Source organism: Sabethes cyaneus, chromosome 3, assembly GCF_943734655.1.
Source record: "Sabethes cyaneus chromosome 3, idSabCyanKW18_F2, whole genome shotgun sequence".
Taxonomy (NCBI): Eukaryota; Metazoa; Arthropoda; class Insecta; order Diptera; family Culicidae; genus Sabethes; species Sabethes cyaneus.
This window is the reverse complement of record NC_071355.1, coordinates 244,639,004-244,659,645: the sequence shown is the minus strand read 5'-3', so window position 1 is coordinate 244,659,645 and position 20,642 is coordinate 244,639,004. Positions and strand designations below refer to the sequence as shown.

The following is a 20,642-nucleotide window of genomic DNA, read 5'->3' as shown; positions in this document are numbered from 1 at the left end:
GATTGGAGAGTAGATTGGAGAGTAGATTGGAGAGTAGATTGGAGAGTAGATTGGAGAGTAGATTGGAGAGTAGATTGGAGGGTAGATTGGAGAGTAGATTGGAGAGTAGATTGGAGAGTAGATTGGAGAGTAGATTGGAGAGTAGATTGGAGAGTAGATTGGAGAGTAGATTGGAGAGTAGATTGGAGAGTAGATTGGAGAGTAGATTGGAGAGTAGATTGGAGAGTAGATTGGAGAGTAGATTGGAGAGTAGATTGGAGAGTAGAGTAGAGTAGATTGGAGAGTAGAGTAGAGTAGATTGGAGAGTAGAGTAGAGTAGATTGGAGAGTAGAGTAGAGTAGATTGGAGTGTAGAGTGGAGTAGATTGGAGAGTAGAGTAGAGTAGATTGGAGAGTAGAGTAGAGTAGATTGGAGAGTAGAGTAGAGTAGATTGGAGAGTAGAGTAGAGTAGATTGGAGAGTAAAGTAGAGTAGATTGGAGAGTAGATTGGAGAGTAGAGTAAAGTAGATTGAGGAGTAGAGTAGAGTAGATTGGAGAGTAGAGTAGAGTAGATTGGAGAGTAGAGTAGAGTAGATTGGAGAGTAGAGTAGAGTAGATTGGAGAGTAGAGTAGAGTAGATTGGAGAGTAGTGTAGAGTAGACTGGAGGGTAGAGTAGAGTAGGTTGGAGAGTAGAGTAGAGTAGATTGGAGAGTAGAGTAGAGTAGATTGGAGAGTAGAGTAGAGTAGATTGGAGAGTAGAGTAGAGTAGATTGGAGAGTAGAGTAGAGTAGATTGGAGAGTAGAGTAGAGCAGATTGGACGGTAGAGTAGAGTAGATTGGAGAGTAGTGTAGAGTAGATTGGAGAGTAGAGTAGAGTAGATTGGAGAGTAGAGTAGAGTAGATTGGAGAGTAGAGTAGAGTAGATTGGAGAGTAGAATAGAGTAGATTGGAGAGTAGAGTAGAGTAGATTGGAGAGTAGAGTAGAGTAGATTGGACTGGAAAGTCGAGTAGATTGGAGAGTAGAGAGTAGAGATTAGAGAATAGAGAGTAGAGTGTAGAGAGCAGAGTTTAGAGACGAGAGGCAGAAGTTAGAGACAGAAACTAAAGGCTAGATACAACAGATTAAAGATTGGAGACTATAAACCAGAGACTAGAGAGTAGAGATGAGAATTTCTATGGGTCAGAATATTTGTTCGTTATGCTTCATGATAGTTTTTCTGAATGTCATATGAAGACTTTTGTTGTTTGCCGAGCTCACTTGTTCCACTACTGACTCGAAAGGAGTTACTAAACCTCTTGTTGAAGGACAAATTATAGCTAGTTTCTGCGCTCTCTGGCTTTAGGAGCGAAATTGGTATTCAAAAGGAATAAAAATGTGTATGAAAAACGAAGAAACGCCGACACTTATGCACGATAATAAGCTTATCGCTTGCTCATAAGCAATTTCGTGCAGAACAAAGTGTGGAATACGGAAAAACACCAGGACGATTTCGCAATCAGGTCAAAATACTGATCGCATCGATAATATACATACAGAGAAAGAGAGAATGATGCTCTCGAGTTTGTTCAGATTACTGTTTGGCATATGTCGCCTCAAATTAAGTAGACTTCCTGGAGTTTGCGGAATAGTCCGGGCTTAGAAGGCTTCGCCTGTATGATCAAGTGTCCCGCAGTGATTTTCAATCGTGTCAGTTGAATGCTCAGAGTGATGTTACAGGTGTGCCAGAATAGAATATGTTTGAAGTTCTCTTATGATTTGCCAGCCAATATGTCACTGATGTGCCCAGACATCAAACAGAAGGAGGGACACGGACCTTTAGAAAGCATGTTTCGGCCTAAAAACAATTAAGTAATCGTGAAATCGACATTTTTATTTATGACCTTTGCATGCTTTGAGAGAAATCATAAATGATTAGTAGGTTTCGGCAGGCTGCTTGGTAAACTTGCGAACTTTGGTGGTAGACATCAAAAGCTTTTTTATTAGATCTCAGGTAAACTGTTTTTGAAGGAATTTATATCTGTTTATGAAATCAGTTCGTCTTGTTTGCATAACTGGTTGAAATTGTTATTATATCAATTATCTTATAGATAAACCGTCTTGCTCAAACCTTTGTGGGGGTATGAGACGGGACCATCATCACCATCAAAATGGCAAGTCTTGTGAATCTAGTGAAGAAGTGGAGCTCTCGTCAGCCCCGCCTAACACTGGTTCTCCTCAAATGCCATCAATTTTCCAACAACCACAAATGAACTAATAGGAATACAAATCTCGGACCATCAGTGGTTATCGACTTATCAGGGCTCGACCCATGGAACAAAGGTCATCTTCAAACCCCCTGGCATTTATGTACTGTCCCAAGATAGGTCTACAAAGTAAATTGAGCACAGCACGACGTGGGCGTTCGCGGTAGTTGACAGAAGCTTTCAACCATAGAATCGCACCCACCTTTCAACCATCGAAACCAAACAGCTAGCAGCGCAGTAGGGAGTCACCCCGCAGTCTATATAGATATATGTTTGCAACTGCGTAATACAGTTGAATGACCAATCATGTCAACGTTTAAACGTCGAAACGTCTTTCTCTTCCTTTTGAATTTATAAAATCAAGTAAAATTTTTAATATTTTGCTCCTTACTGTTGTTCAGCGGTTCACTTTACCTCTTCTCATCCTCTCAGCTCACTACTGTTTACCTGTATTTCGTTGCTTATCGACAAACCTTATAAACATTTTAGAACACTTCGATCAACCTTAGCAGAAATAATACTTGATCCAAACGGGAACATCATTAGAATGAATTATGAAAAATATGGAATAAAATTCAACATGAATTTTTGCATCTCTAAATATTTGTATTTTAATCATTCATTATCAAAATTGATTACATAATTTTTCTTCGGTATCCAACCGGATCTGATGATTTTATCCTTTAGTAACATTAAATTCTAAGCCGCCTCATTCTAAAAAAGAAGTTTTGAGAGGTTGTTTTGAACTGTTAGATAGTTATCAGAAATCCCCGTACTGGCCTTATTCTTATTCAGAATAAAAGCACTTGCTGAACAACGCATGGTAGTTTTTACCCCGAATCCCAATTGAATTCATAAAAGTATTCTAATACAGTATAATACAATACACCCACATTCAGAATTAAATGTAACCGCGGTTCATTTACTGGTTAGTTAAAATGCCCTTCTCCAAGTCAAGGTTCAATTTTATCGTAGGATCGCGAGATCGAAGATAAAATTGGAATTAAATAAGACTAGAAATTGAACTTCAAATGGGACATTAATTTGGACTTCAAGTTGTGAATTGGGGTCGAACTCGTGAAATGGGCTTTAAAGGCTTGAAAATGAACTTCAAGTCGGATTTGAAACTGGAATTAATTTAGACTTAAATTGCAGCTTAAAATGGGACATTAAAATGCACTTCGGAGTTAAAATGGAAATTAAATTACACCGTAATTTGTCTTTAAAGTGGGGTAGATGAAATTAGAATTAAATTAGAGTCGAAATTGTACTTAAAATGAAATGGAGTTGGACTTGAAATTACACCTTTCAATTGAACCTAAAACAGGACATTAAGTTGAACTTGAAGTTTTTAATTACTTAATTACTTATTGATCCATGTCCGCCGGTTTGGCAGAACAAAGGTGTGAAATCACCACTGCCAATGGTTACACGCCATGGCTTTCACCTGTCGCCAGGATAGGTTCTCGTCAACGACCCGGATGTCGTTGGCTAAGCTGCGTCTCCATGTGCTTCTCTGCAGATCCCGTTCGCTCCTTTCCTTAAGGTGTGTCCGATCCATTTCTACCTACGTTCTCGAATTGATGCTGTTGTTATCGGCCGTTGCTGATATCGACGATGGAGTTCCTCGTTGGATATCCAGTTATCAGGTCACCAGGCATGAATACCTGCAGTTTTTGCGTTGTCTGCAAAGGCTCTTTTAATCTCCCTGATCCATGTGGATATATCAGTCTTGGTACCACCGTCGGGCGTTGTCCGCGTTGTCTGGCTACCAAGATATTATCGAAAGACTTTACTTGCTTAACCTGTTGTCACGCTATTGTGACTTTGTGAGGTTGGTGGGATTGTTCTGGGCCTCGATGAGATAGACTAGCTTATCTGGAACTCCTCTGCGCCTCAGTGCGCCCTAGATGTTTTCGTGGTTGAGTCGAACAAACGCTTCTTCGAAATCAACAAGCATTAGCTAGAAGAGAGTAAGCAGACCACTTGTGAACGACAGTTTTGCCACATTTTGGTAAAATATCTTGCATTTTGAAAGCTCTACCACCAAAAACTACTGTGATAAAACCGGTGTTCTATGTGTAAACAAACGAACGCAGCTAATCGCGACGCACAGAAAGCATCGATTGACAGCTGAATGGTGGCGCTCTTCCAGTCAGTGTGGCTATCCTTCTTGATGCGGTTTGAGTAGATAAATTTGATTTTAAAAGCGAAAATAAACAGTCTTGTTTTTTTGGAGAAATTTCCCAAATTTGCGAGTTTGTCGAAATTCAAAACTCTGACATAGAACTTTGCATTGAAGCTATTTTCAATTGTTACAAACTTTGACCGAACCGGAGAAGGTCGATTCGTCAGTTACTAGCGTGGTAACTTCGGTAACTAATATTGATTTTATATTCTAATTAATTCACAATGGAGAAATCATTTACTTTTTACAAAAGACCTAGAAACTAGATTTCACGCATACAACCACAGCTAAAACCGTTTCCTAGAGAGTTGATTTCCAACTGGAAAGTACCGTTAAGCCGGCCTCTTCGGTGGCCTTGAAGTTGGAACGAATTCGCCACAAATAGAGACCGTCGTCGTCGTCGCGGCGTGATCGTTTTCAAGAAATTCTGCACTGAAACAGAGACAACGGATAGAGCCGTATTTTTATTTCATTTCATTTCATTAGTCAGATTATATGGTGGCCCCCGCCGACCGCGCCGGTATGTGCCGTTCCCTAGAGCGTGGCCGGCCGGTCGGTGTGGGGAAAGGACGGTGACAGTGATAGAAAAGCGGCGCTTTTCTTAGTCTTCCGGCTTTGGCCGGTGGAACAGGTGGTCACCTCACCTCCCCAAGCGAGGGTTAGAATGGGTGGGTACGTACGAATGAAAAGCGGAATCAGAATCGGCGCCGGATAAAAATCTGGCTCAATTTCTCCGTTCGGTACGCTCAATTAAAAGCTCTAGTGCAAGCACTTGTGCACATCAATTCGAGTCAAACAAGTGACAAAATTTCCCGTCTTGTGTAATGTTCTGTTTAGATCTGAAGGTCGAATTTTGCGTTGAATTATTGCCATAAGCTTCTATGTGGCGAGTAGCTGCTAATCCGTTGGACAAGCCACGCGCGGTCCAAAATAGCACAAGCGGGAAAATTTGAAAGTTCCCCCAATCAGCTAAAAGCGATCGGACCAGTTTCCAGCGGATTTATACATACACTCACCGGGCGCGATGGTCGTTAGCGCGCTATTAATCACCATCAGCTCCCCAGCCAGGCCCAGCAGCCGAGCCGAGACCGCGAGACATTCGCTCACTCACCGCGGTCAAATCGCGCGTTGGCTCGCGAAGCGAATCGCAAATTTTCTGTTATTGTTTCACACTCGCTTTCTTCGCGAAAAATCTCCCGGCGACGACGTCTCTGAGGACGTGTCAAAGAGAAAGCGACGCTGCGCTGCTGCGGCTCGAAGTCGGCGTTGACCTTGAACCTTTTGACGGGCCGCCTCTGGTACTTCGCAGGTATTAATAAACTGGTTGCTAAGGACGACGCCCGATTGTTTGTACACAATAAATCTTTCCTTTCATAGATTATTATTATTGAAGTTTCGAAATCGCATGGATTTGTGGACCTGGTCGCTGGCGCTGGTTGCACCGTAACGATTACTCATTCTCAATGTCAATTGTCGCTGAACCCAGACAGCATCCCCCACACACGAGAACGAGAAAAACAAAAAACTTTAGAGCCATTTGACAATAACACAACAACACCGGTGCTGACAACCGTCCAAGCAGGAAGGCAAGACAATGTTCGTTCGTTCGTTCGTTCGCCTGCCTGTTCCCCGTAAGGCTGAGGAGGTTGTTTGTTATCTAACTGAAGCAGTCCGGTGCAAGAAGTATCCACCCACCAGCCAGCGGTTGTGTCATCCCAGACGGAGGCGGCCGGCCGATCCCAGGCTAGATCTTCCCGAGCCAAACGTCGGCGTCGTCGTCGTAATCGATCACCACCACGCAAGACTTGGTTGTTTGTTTTGTTTGTTTTTTTCTCCTTCTTCTTTTCTTCTCCATCCTCGTCTGATGAATTCGCGCGTTCCTCGCCCGCGTGAATTTTAAAAATAATGCCTTTGTCTAAAAAGTGTTATTACGATTCTCTCCTTTTACTTCCACCCATTATCATCAGCCCCGAGGGCGATGATTCGGCAGAACTGCCGAGATGTTGATGGCGCGTGGGTGGCGGGCACATCACGGCTGTAACAAGTCCACCCGAAACGACCTCCAAGGAGAGACGCGCCGAGTCACACACACACCCAAGCACACATACAAAGATGCTCAAGTACATTCATTGGTAACACGGTACTTCTTGCCGGTTGAGCTCTTGTCAGCAGCAGCGCAGACAACAATGGGGAACATTCCTCCGTCGCTTTGGGAAGGAAAAATCGAAGAAAATATAACAGCTCAGAACCTTGCTCTTTCGCCGTTGGTTTCGGCGGAAGCAATGCGGGATGAAACGCAGCTGTTTGATGACCTTCGGTCAGGTTTAGCTGCCAGCTTGAAACCTAACCTAAAATCTAAAAGTTATCACCAATTAATTATCAATTTATTCGGAGAAAAACGAAACTTTTTCTTCAAATCTAATATTAATGAATAACATTATTCTTTTTTTTTGTCGGAAGGTTAGAACCACTGCGACCAGTATTTTGATCTATTGTGGTATATTTTTTTTCTGAGAGATTCATATTTCGCCTGCGATTTACAGGTTTCATCATTGTCTCTTCGAAATTATTTTTAAAATTTACCTTAACAAAAAAATAAAGTCGTTTGCTCTAGATACAATGCTACATGCAGCTCTTTTCACAGAGAGCAACAAATGTAATTTATTTTATTACCCTTACATCACGCAGTTGGTATCATATCTCGAAGCGAAATGGTTTTAAAATTATCTATTTATAGAAAATTGAGACCGATCTAGTCTATTGTTGAAGGGTCATTTATTTGCTCCTCTCTTTTGTTGCAACGTGTTCTATACATTAATATAATAATCAATAATTATGATTACATTCATTACTGTTTAATGAAGTACAATTTATTATTTTTATTTTCTTAATTTCAGGCAATCAGAGCTCCGCTTGACGATCATGTAAACTTTGGATATTATAGCTATTATTCCTTTAGGTAAGAGTTAGCAATCTCATTTTCAGCTAATTTTTCCACTTTATTAGAGTCAGAGTAAATACATTTGCCGAGAAAAAAACCAGACTCAGTAACTTGTAAGCAACGAACGGTGAACCATTATTACTATCATGTATTTTTCGGACCCACACCGTCCACGTGCAGGTAGTCTGATATGTTTTTGCTACTTTTTTAACATTTTAACATTAGCGCTGAAATGTTTGCATTTCTGTGTGGAACTCAGTTTGCACTGTATCTACCCATCCGTTACTCGCGCCAACTTTTGTTACACGGATACTAGCGCGTTGTATTTTATACAACACTCATTATCGCGGAATATCTCGGAATCCTGGCTACATAGAAAGTTGCTGTCTTCAGCAAAGTTAATCAGTAGGTCAAAACCTTTCGTTTGGGCGATAAAATTTTATAAGTTTGTTACCAGGCGGCGCTCAAATGCGTTGTTCGTCTTACAATTACGGCCATATGCAGGTTTTGCTGCATTCGGAAAGATAAGGAACCAAAACCGGAAAGTTGGGACCAATTGTGGTACATTGAACATTGTACATTGTGGTACAAGAACATTGGTCCCAGTTTGCTCCTCTGTGGTACGTCGTTCGCGATTATTTCGAGTCCTGGAGAACAACAATCTAATCCCTCTGTAATTTTCAGTGTTGCGCGTACCACCCTTCTTATGTACAGGGAACATAATGGAAACAGTCAGTCAGACAGTCTAACAAGCATAGAAGGGTTCAACGTGGGATATCTGAAAAACACGTGTCTGAATAATTTAAGTATTTATTTTAGTGTCTCAGATGTAGCAATTATGTGGTTTCTAATATAATTTTGTTTTATATTTATGAATGAGTGAAAATTAACGAAAAGTTTCAAGGTCAAATATTCCCATACATTTTCCTCGTGACTGCCTTGCTTCACAGGCAGGGACGACACTTGAGTATTTGTTACCATTTGTTTACTGTGCTGTGATTTCGATTACTTTATTTTCGGAAAAACAAGTGCTAAAGCCTCCTCGTCCCAGCAGCTAATGCCAATCCCAAGTAGCACACTTTTGTCATTTCTGGTTGCTGCAACCTATTTATGACTGAAATTAGTCATTAATCGGTTACCACAACTAGTTTATAACAACTGTGCTAGTAGAGATACTAGTTTAATATCTGTGCTTGGGAAGTACGCCAGAAAAAGCGATTGTCTTCTCATCCCAACACGATTTCTTAGTACCGCGGTAAACCTAGTCTAATTTGATGTCCTGAAAGTGGATAGTTATGAAAATTGAGCGACCAACCCTATCCTGCGCCTGATTGTATCCACATACTGCAAAAATTTATTCAAAACTGATGTCTTATATGAAAAAGGGGTTGACGGAATATTCTTGCATGTGACGTGATGGAGCAATTTTCAAAGAGAGGGACTATCTGATCCGAAGATAGGTTTTGGACGTTTGGGCTGTCGCTTTACATGCAATTGTTTACATACTTTCGATTGTATTGCTGTCAAGTGTGAAATAACTGATAAACAGAACGTCAAAAAGAACTACTATTGTGCAGAGGACGTTAGCTAATTGATGATATTTTAATGTTAGTTGAGTTAAATATTGCATGTTAATTGAAAGGTAATTATATTTCAAATCAACCAGTCACAATAAATGATGCTATGTATCAAATATTTGCAAGGAATTTGACGAATTGACCAGTGGTTGATGATGATAACCCAGATTAGTTATTTATTTTTTCCAAACAGACCGTAAATTGTGCATCCAATAACAAATACATTATGATTTGAGCATAATCCTTAAACCTAAAGATGACTAGTGCTACAGGTCACACAAAAATTTTCAAAATACAATATCGTCGTCCAGAAGAAGTGCCCAACAAACACCGAAGCTGAATTAAAATGCTACTGATTTGGTCACAGCTGATTTAACTCTGAATACAGGTGGTAGACGCTGAATAAATTTAAGCAAAGACCACGGGTTCTCTCAATAATTCTCAATAATTGTGCTATACTAGCTGAATAAATGATTTGTCATCTAAATAAACAGCCCTCCCACGAAACATTTATGCGCTGATTAAACATTTTAGCAGCCATTATTATTCAGCCGTAGCTAAATATGCATCGAATAAAATTTATGTAAACAATTCTACAATACTTATTCAGCCGTAATTGGAGAACTTATACAACCTATTTCGCTTGAGGTAGAAAAAACACTTGTCAAGCAATTATATCGCCCTTTATTATAACCTCTGTGCACCTTGTTTCCAGCTTTGCGTATAATGGTTATTTAGAAACGCGCAAAAGTCTCTATTAAGCTCCATTGCAGCTTCGAAAGCAGCTATTAGCAAGCCCGAAGCTTGATAAAATCACCAAACTTACATGTTTAAGAGCTGAAAAAAGGTTTTTATTTCTAAAACTAAACCATAGTTCAGCCACGGGTAGAATAAATTCAGCTATAAAAGCGTTTCAGGGTGTCGATTTCCTGGAAAAACCTGGAAAATCAGGGAATATCAGGGAATTCATTTTTGGATCAGGGAAATCAGGGAATATCAGGGAATTTCGAAATTCAATCAGGGAAATTTTGTTTACCCGGCAATATTGTTGATCAACTTTGGAATCAAATCAATTTTCGTGTAAAATATACGCAGATTGATCGGTTGAATTAAAACTTGTTACATGTCTAGTGGCGATTCGATTATCTTTCAGTTTGCCGTAAATTTTTTATTTGTTTTGCGCCGTAAAATTGTCAGACTTTACTCGCTGTAGTGCTCGAAATCGGCAGGACTCACGCACTTCACGGTGCAGACATCAAGAGCACAAAGCGGGATACAGACTGTTATTTACACGCGATCTACAGCGTTTTCACCAATTGCAGAATTTTACACTCAGAAGCCCCAAGCATTGATCATCTTCCTTCAGTGTTCATGATTCATGTCCGTTAAGGGTTACCGGAACATTAACGTTCTATAGAATTTGCGTTTATGCGAGTTGGCAACCTTCGGGACTGGTTCAGCTGGTTAAGTAATACGCAGAAAGCTTACATGTTTCTCTGTTCTGACGTGATCCGCAGTGAGCATGCGACTCTTGGCCTGGTTCTTCTCATCTGTCGTTTTCTGGCATTCGACATCAAACAAGCTGTTACACGTATTGAGTCACGTGACTCGCAGAATAAGGGTGATTGTCTTCCCCACGTCGTGCCTATCACTTCCCTCGTAGTTGTTGGCGCAATAGCGGATCCTCCATAGCCTACTTACGTCTTATTCCTTTTCGTCATACTGTTCTGCGATTCGTTGATCAAGCTTTCTGGTCAACTCTACTGCAACGTCATATGCCGTAAACCGCTAGATGTTGAAATGCAACATCCTCTCAGTGCGAGCCTTCGCCGATTTCGATAACCTTGCGTGGATTTTACGTCGAGATAGTGGTCAAAGTCGCTAAGAAAAGACTGTATATTGTGACTTCCAAAAAGTATTGACCGTTAAACAGGATCAATCTGGGAGCTAGAGTCTTGAATTTTCAAGTCGTGCACACCCCATAAATCCTTTCGAACCTGTCATAGAATTCGTCCCTAGCAATGCAAAGCAAAGTCTTGAGCATTAACCGTCACTAGACATTATCCTTCTTTATCGATAGACTTCGCAGCCGGCTGTTAGAGTACAGGAAAATTACGGGGTCAGTGCAACCATCCTACTGATTCTATCTAACAAAACCGGCTAGCCGAGACTGGCTGTTAGATCAGTATCGTACCTCGAAGCTAACTGGGCGGTTCAATTCGTCCCTAGTATCATCGAATTTATGATTTGTTGGTGACTATACGTTGATTAAGCTGTAGTTGAAGAATTTGCCTTAATTCTCAACACCCATATACGGTCATCGGACCGAACGGCCGGCCACCGAACTACCTTCGAGTCAATGTTGCTCTCAAGTCTCGATAGTTGCAATCCGAAATCATGACACACAGCTTTAGTGTTAACTTCGTATACTGTCCACCATTGAGGGTTAAAATATTTGCCATTTGGACATTTTCTAACAATATATCTAGCTAAAGTTTTGCCGTACCTCGAAGCCAGCAAAACGCACATTTTTGTACCAATCTTTGAGGAATCATCTCTTTAACCCCATACTTTTTGCAGCAAAGATAACAAGCTGAAACTTCCAGGAAAATTTTGTTTTAGTTTAACTGAAAACTCGCAGACATGTGTCCACCTTCCAGCGGCAAAGTTACTAGTTTGAGCTGACTGAAAATTAGCAAGATTTGTTATGTTTACACGGCTGTAATTTTGTTGTATGTAACAGCTAAGCTTTGTGCAAAAACAGGTCGATTAGATTATTTCTCAATCTTTGTTTCTTTGGATTCAAGTTGATACCTCAAACATAACTGTCCCTAGACTCGATAGAAAAGGGCGTTTTCGAAACGCTGGTAAGAAATAGGTTAAGAATCTTTGATACATGTTCTTAAATCATGAAGAAATCTAGCTTTAGTTAGTAGTTTCAGTAGCTCGCATAAGCCATGCTAAAGGGTTAAAAACTTAAGCCAAAAATCGCCCAAATAAGCTTGATATTCGAGTTTTGAGGGTCAGGGAAAAATATTTGAAACATCAGGGAAAATCAGGGAAAGTCAGGGAATTTTATTTTTTGATTTGAGTCGACACCCTGGCGTTTGATCAGCCTGAAATTGTTACTTGGGTAGCTGGTTTCATATCTGCAATGGAGCTTAATAGAGGCTTTTGCGTGTTTTTAAATAACCAATTTGCGCAATGCTGTCAATTCTATTTTTAGAACGAGAAATAGTTTTGCAATGCTCTTTCAGTCGCTTAATCAACGTCTCAAAAACCTTTATGCAGCCAAAAAATTAAATTTCAAAAATGGAACGCGTCACATTTATTTTGCTTTGGCGTCATAAGCTATATTTTAAATTTCGAATAACTTGAATTCGTATATGCAAGCTAATTAAAAATGCATGTCGTCATCTTTCGGGAAGAGCAAGAGCAATTGCTGTTTACGAGTTGGTTTAAGGCTATCCAAGCTGCATAAAGTAAGCACTCAAGTGGTGTTTGACCAAGCGATGTTTAAGCTACTTTAAGTTTTTCCAAATCAGCTTTCCTCCAAAGCTGATAAACAAACTTAATAGCGGATTTTTCGGCTAAACAATCGGCTTCTAAACAGCCATAAACATAGAACCGTTTTACGGTTGCTTAAAGGTGTTAAAGTGACTTTATAAACTAATACTAAGCTTTCATTCGGTTCACAGCACACATACTGTCAGATCATAGAGTTTCGCAATTCGACTGGCAGCAAAAATATATGTCAGTTATCGACTTTATCGACTGCTTCAAGTGTAAAGATAGTTTCACTGTCTGTTCTGCAGATGCAGACGGGGCGAATCATACGATGAGTGCTTATGGATCAGAAGATGGCGGTTCAATTCCCGAAAGATAACGACATGCAATTTTAATTAGCTTGCATATACGAATTCAAGTTATTCAAAATTTAGAACATAGCATACGACGCCAAAGCAAAATAAATATGACGCGTTCTATTCTTTTTTAAATTTAAAAATAGATTATTTTTTGGCTGCATAGAGGTTGATGAGACGTTGATTAAGCCACTGAACAAGTATTGCAAAACTATTTCTCGTTCTAAAAATAGAATTGACAGAATTGCGCAAATTGGTTATTTAAAAACACACAAACGCCTCTATTAAGCTCCATTTCACCTTTGAAAGCAGCTACCCAAGTAACAACTCCAGGCTGATCAAACGTTTTTTAGCTGAATTTATTTAACCTGTGGCTGAACTATGGTTTAGTATTATAAATAAAAACCTTTTTTCAGCTCTTAAACATCTAAGTCAAGCTTTGGGCTTGCTAATAACTGCTTTAAAGCTGCAATGGAGCTTAATAGAGGCTTTTGCGCGTTTTCAAATAACCAATTTGCGCAAAGCTGGAAACAAGGCGCACAGAGGCGATATAACTGCTTAACAAGTGTTTTTCCGCCTCGAATAAAATAGGTTGTATAAGTTCTCCAATTTCGGCTGAATAAGTATTGTACAGTTGTTTAAATAAATTTTATTCGTTGGATACTCAGCTATGGCTGAATAGTTGTGGCTGCTAAAATGTTTATTCAGCGGCTAAATGTTTCTTGGGTGTGATTGCGGTCTGATGAAACTCTTAGTGGAACTACAAACTCTAAGAAACGGATAAAACTGATATACAGAGCACAGGCATTTAGGAAATTTAATCTTGTCTTCTTGTATCAAATGTATAGCAATGATTCAAAGCAATAAATAATACAGTAAATTAAAAATTTGCGTGATAAACATTTGCGAAATGTCAAGCTTTGTCAAATTAAACCTGCATTTGTAGTCCTAAATACGTGAGCCCCTCGGTCGTGCCCAGGTTGGCACAGACCTTCATACTTTTTATGCATATGAACTATTGTTTCACAACAATCACACTCGTGCACTGCTGCTACCGCGAAAACATATACTCCCATCTCTTCTTGCGAAGAACGGACCGCCAGAATGGCTAGTTTCCATGAGCTCCAAAGCAGAAAACCTACCCGCATATAAATGCACAACGAATATTAGTGTAAAAACATCAAGATTACTATAAACTTTGTTGTTTACAACAATTAAAACGTAACTTCACTGTAAAAATTTGTGAATTCGCTCTATATTACAGTGAATGTACCACAAAGTTAACTGTTTTTGGGCTTTGTATGGGAACAAGTCGAAAAATTGCCTGTAACAGCACTTAATCACCCCCTTATTCGTTGTAAAATTAGCGGTTTACATTAAAGTTTATTGTGAAAACATCAATATACAGTGTCACTTACAAAGCTTTTCACAGTTTCAATGTGGGTTTTCGATGTTTTGTAACAGTGAAATTCAACGTGTTTTCGCTGTACATTTTTATTCGGGTATGCTGACCAGATGTCTCGGGTTTTGACGACTTGTTCGGGAAACTACCGGAGCAGTGGATAAAAGTAGATCTGTTCGATTGCTGTAATTACTGATCTTATTACGTTATTATCGGCAGTATCAGGCGTGTTTTATCCGACAAATGCACGCACATATTTTCGTGGATTTCAAGGCAGCATATGATACAGTCAAGCGCAACCAGCTATGGTAGTTAATGTACGAGAATGGGTTTCCGGACAAACTGACGCGGTTGATCAAAGCGACCCTGGACCGAGTGATGTACTGCGTGCGTGTTCCCTGGGCACTCTCGAGTCCCTTCGAATCGCGTAGAGGGTTGCGGCTAGGGGATGAACTCATATTATTCAATGTCGCCATTGAAGGTATGATCCGGCGAGTGGGCATCAAAACGATACGAACGATATTCAGCAAAAGTAGCCAACTGTTAGCCTTCGCAGACGACCTCCACATCATTATTAGAAACCTTGGAGGCAATCTACGCCAGACTATAACGGATGCTAGGAGGATTGGGTTTCAAATTATTGCGTCGAAAACCAAATATATGGTAGGAAAAGACTCCAGAGAAAATGACGTTCGCCTCCCACGGACAGTTTCTATTGATGGCGATGAGCCCCCCGATTTTTCATGCCAATTTCTAAAGGGGGGGGGGAGACAAAAACTTAAAAAATATTTTGCAAAGGCCTTATATTCCGCCGATAAGTAAGCAGGTTGACTTCACATCACCTTTTGGTCGATTGACAGATAGATTAAAAATCAGTTTAGTAAAATATTCAAAATCAAGCAACCGGACTAACGTTGTACTACGTCATCCGTGGTCGTATCTTATACACAACCCCTCTGATTTTTTTCTTGGAGGATGTAAAGTTTTCTTTAAGCACCTCTCCCCTCTGACTTGTGACAAAATTAATACCTCCTTGTCCACCGAAATTGAGTGACCCTGAGATCTAAAATATTCATTTTTGAAACTTCCTATTTTCTATCTGGTACAGTTCTTCATCGACTATCATTTAAAATTAAAACCTAGTATCTAAGCTTACCTTTAAACCTAGTAGAATTACCAAGTCTAATTTTTTCAAGCACCATTTACAGTATGATTTCGAATTTGACAACAAATGCGTGTCGCCTATGTTGCCAAAATCGAAACCGTGGCAAAATCTAGACCATTTTTCTACTGAAAAAATTGCATATAAATGTGTCAAAAATTGAATAATTACCACTAATTAACGAATTTTTCACGATTGCAATATTCAAAATGTTCGCCGGGGCTGTCGCAAACCTTTAGTTGCTTTGCAGTAAGACGTAGTCCTACGTCAGTAAAAGTCTGACCTTTCGAAATATGTAGTCACTAAATAAAAACTCGAACCCCGCTGTACTTGATAAACTACGTTTAATACAAGTTATATTACATATTTTTAATGAATGGTTTAAATTTTTGAAACTAATAGGCGACATAATTTTTTTATGACGTGGAAATCGTTTCAACCATATCTGAACAACAGGTAATAATAAATTCCCAATATACAAATGTCACACACAGATACATACACAACGCATATCAAGTCACTGAAACATTGTTCAATTGGTGGGCTGACATAAAAACAAGACCCTCGGTGACGTTGACCGATTTCAAATTTTTCAACCGACTTTCATACCTTTCTAACAGAGTATAAGAAAGATAAAAGCTGTTCAACCTTGTGTCCTATTAATAAATAACAGTAGTATAGTTGTACTATTAAAAAAAAATTCTTTGTTATTATTTTGGTCATTTACATGGAAGAAACTATGACAATCCTAATTTAGGTCCATTTCAAAATCAAAAATAGGTCCAATTCAAGATCATGTTGGGTCCATTCAAGATCAAAAAAAGGCTTTGGCAAAAAACGATATATTTAATAAAAGTTTCATCAATTATACATTTTTAAAGTACTGATAATGTAGAAAAAAGGTGGTACTTTCCAACAAATAGTAACATCACCACATATTATTTATAAATGACGAGTAAATTGAGCAGGAGTGCGAGTGGTGGTGTTAAAAAGCGCTAAATAGGTCCATTCAAGATCAATTACCCTATGAAGATGTGTCGCTTTGGAAAACCAATTTGAAGGTATCTAACGTTTTGATTAGAAGACTCGAATGGTCGATCATGACCAGCGCCGTAGCGTACGGTTGACCAGACTGGTCCCCACCAAAGGCGTTCGTCCTCTGGGCGCTAAAAAGGGCCTACATTTCAGAACAGCATTAGCAATAACCTTAGGCATTAAAAAAGTGGACAGATTTAACCGACTTTTTATGCCACTTTAACAGTTAATTTGCATGTAACAACCAAACAACTACGCTCAATGCTTTGTTCGTACTGCCAGATCCACCCCGTAACGAGTTGGACAAGGTAAGAAAGGCGAGAAAGGCTGAAGCATTGAACGGAAGCCTGGGTTCCGGCCGCCCGACAGTGCTGCGCGACCGTAATGTGCAGCAATAGCTAAAGGACGTTTTTTTACGGATGAAGCGTCAGTCGAGGCTGGCTGTGTCTGAGTAGCAGGCAATCGCCCAGAGAATGGCTGAAAAACATCTTTCCGACGAAGCACGAAGTCGTGGCCATAATTGGTGACGAAAAATACTTGATGCTGGACATCAACAACAAGCAGAGGACCAAGTACTTTCGGTTTCCCACCAAGAAGGTAAGCAACGTCGAGAAAATCATTCGGACCAAGTTCCCAAAGAAGATCCTTCTATGACTGACGTTCGGCGAGAAGAGAATGTTCATGGTGCCAAGGGATCACTAGAGAACAGTGGTTGGAGAATTCGCAAAAAAATGCTTATTTGAATCGAGGAACATCCCTTATGAACATACACAATTCGCCTGCCTCGCCGATATTGCATCCTTCGGCTTTGAATCTCATCACGAATGTTACTCGGAGGCCGGAAGGGTCTCTCGCTACTACCCCAAGTTCCTGGTCGAACCACTGGGGACTTCCGAGGTGGACACTCAAGATCTCTTTTCTTAGGCTAGCTCGATCTAGAGGGAGAGAATCTCCTTCTCGAGGTCGGCTTTATGACACCGATCAGGGACCCACGGCGACTACTGAAAACTCTCACTTTAGTTATTTAATTTTATTTAACCTAACTTACAATGATTGTGTGGGTGTGTATTACTGTGGTTGCCGGCCGGCTGCTGCTAGATCTGCGGAGGGGCAACTATCGACGTACGAACGGCTGCTGTTGAGGCTGGCAGCTGCTATCGCGGAAGGCGGATTGCCTTCGGCTTCGGTCTTTGCTGTCTGTTCCGGCCACTGCTTGTGGCTTTAGCTGCTGCTTGCGGGAAAATTACCGCTCTCCGGATGGGTGGCTGTCAGATGTGCCACTGCCAGCGTGCGTGTCGTACTCAAGGAGCGAGGAGTTGCTCGTCGTTGTCGTAATTTCCAATGCAGATGGATTTTCCACGGTAAACCTCCTAAACGGCACGTAACTGCCTCTGATAGTTCTTCAGGGTTAAACTTAATGGGTCTATCGGAAGGAATGAAAGGACTGGTCTTAGCTGCTATTCGCTTTTGGCTCGATCAATCGTCGATCGATCAAACTGGATTTAGTTTTACCTGATTTCTGCACAGTATTATTTCAATCGACGTATATCTTAAGCTTATAGCTCTCAAGCTTAAGCTATCTTTTAATTTTATCAGACACTAGTAATAGTTTGGTTAAACTTGCACGTGTAACTTTGGAATATTTTTCGTCAACCTTTTTCCTTTGCTGATTGAACTTGAAATGACCGAGCCTTCCTAGGCTAATTATCTATAACCCTTTTTTAGCTCTAATTTCCCTTTTTCCTTCCTTTTCATACCTCCATCATACTCCAAATATCCCCATTTTCCGGGAGATCTTATCAGTGTTATTTGTTGCGTTAATTTTGTGTGTGAGTAGATTTACAATTTTATTTGAAATGACCGTTAGCCGCTCATCATTCTATCTAGCTATTTCCTTAATTTCCCTACTTTCATTTGAGCTTCTGTTTTATTAATCATAATATACGTATCAATTAAAATCAATATTATCATAGCATACTTATCATAGTCTAGAATCATAGCATATTTATCATCGATTCAATAGTTTAACTAATTATAGCGTGGATCTCAATTCGATCACCACGAACTCTAGTATGCTTGTTACTCTCTTACTCCGGCTTTGAGTGCTCTTAGGGGGTTCTATGGGGCAAAGTTTTCGAACGGTAACACGAACATAACCTCATCGTAACCATCGGAATTCGTTCAAAAATTGAATATTGAAAATTTAGTGTGGTCGATTTAGCAGGCTTAGAATACCCGAGGACGCCGGAAAGTATCCAAGAGAGTTTCAACATGAAAAGAAATTAGTTTAAAGTAGCGTTAGCAACTTTAGAAGCAGCAGAAGGTGTTATTTCGCACTATTGCGTTGCGCACGGTATTCGTATATTTAGCGATGCTATGAAGCGTTAATGTTGTTGTTGTTATTAGTTTATTGGGATTTTTTAAACGCAAGGCGTTCATTCGAGTCCTGAAGCGTGAATGTATGTGGCTCATTATAATGAACCATTCGCATCTCTATTTTTCTCATGATAAAACCGTTTGCCGATGCTCGGCGTATATATTCATTTTTCGAATTTTCCTACCTCTGGTAGAGGACATGAACCAGCTGAAGATAAACGTATCACTGACGATCACCGATGATCATCAACTCTCTCAACGTCCCCCAATCCCCAACTGCGACTAAAGTTTTAATCTAGTTGGTTTCTAACCGGGACGACGAAATATAGAAACACAAGCAATTATTTGTGGATTGGTCAAGGTCAATTGTTTCTTCAGTGCAAACATCTCAGAGTTTTGATTACATTAATAGTTTCATTTTGTAATCGTGTAAGCTCTTTTTCTTTCTCTGAAGTCCAATATAAATCAACCGCATTAGCTAACGATCGACGACATTTTGTCTTTGGGGTACGATCTAAAAATTCTAAAAGTCTAAAAGGAATGTTATGTTACACACTTAATAAAAAGCACCGAATTCGGTAAAATTTTACCGAAATCTAAACAACTAAATGTTCGGTAAAAATTACGATGGTGCCAATCGACGTTTACAGATCATTAGTAATGTTTGGTGCAATAAAAAATTTTACCGAACGTTCAGCTGTTTAGATTTCGGTATATTTTACCGAATCGTTAAGGTGTGTACATATCCCAGGAAGCTTTTTACCTCTGAACAGCACTCGGGTCTTCAGAAATGCCTAATTGCATTTAATTTTTCTTCCTCGATCTGCCATGTAATAAACATGACTGACTAACTTGTAAAGACACTTTTAGAATGATTAAGTTCCATATTGTGCTCCTTAAGTCGAGATAGCATGACAGCTAAGTCCGTATTCTTCTCGTGTTTTTCCAAAGACTAAAATGTCTAAGTAATTCTTAAAGCATTTGTGAGATCTATTGTCACATACCAACTCGTTCCATTTAAATCGGCCAATAACGGAGTCCTGTTTATATAGCGGTTTGGACCACGCCAATAATTACAAGCTGAATATCATGGCGGGCACTATTTGGCACTATAAGGATGGACCTACAGAGTGTTGTATCTACGCCTTTATCTACTTTTTCAGCAATGTTAGCTGGGATAAGTCGAATTCTTTGTTCCACTTAGGATTTAACGGCAGGTGGTATGTTCATTAATACGTTTTTCTTGCGTTGACTTGGCGACGCCTGCTACTTTGTTAAATGCAATAAATCAACAACCGACAACTGTTCGCGATGACAGCGTCATCAACAGTCTTAAGCGCCAAGCAAAACAAAAATACACTGTATCTAGGCATAGTTTGGCGTTGACCAAAATGCAGGTTTTCCCAATCCACCAAATCACTGCACGAATCTGTGATTCACCTCAGTCCACGCTTTCGGCATTGACACAATGTATGTATTTAGTTCGCATTTTCCACGGAAACTCATCCATTTTGCTGCCTCCTGGCATCCTCCTTCACGGCCTGCGTCCGTCTGGTTGGTCTCTTTATAGATCCATAATAAAACCGCACAACGCTGTTGTTGCTGTTGTTATTATTATTGCTGCTATTGGTGGTGGTGGTTTCAGTGGACGGACATGCCAACAGTCAGTGGTGTGGTGGTCGATCAGTGGCGACTCGCATCGAGCAGGCGAAAACCTCTGCCGCTATTATAGCCTCTCTTTCGCAGTGTGTTCGGCCGATTAACGGTTTCCGTACTTCGACATCGTCCTCATCGTTCGCTGCCACCCTTCTGCCCTGCTCAACCGCTGCTGGCCGATCCGGTCCGGGTCTGGGTCCGCGGTCAGCACCGTCCGT

General features: G+C 40.2%; 1 protein-coding gene across 2 annotated transcripts in view; it reads left to right on the top strand.

The window, feature by feature from the left end:
* The window catches only part of LOC128741730 (nuclear hormone receptor FTZ-F1 beta), a 76,251-nt gene that overhangs the window by 41,020 nt on the left and 14,589 nt on the right, over positions 1–20,642 (top strand). For both annotated transcript variants that reach the window (XM_053837724.1, XM_053837720.1), the window contains exon 2: positions 7,310–7,371. The gene's annotated coding sequence lies outside the window, so the exon portion shown is untranslated. The remainder of the gene's footprint in view (positions 1–7,309; positions 7,372–20,642) is intronic.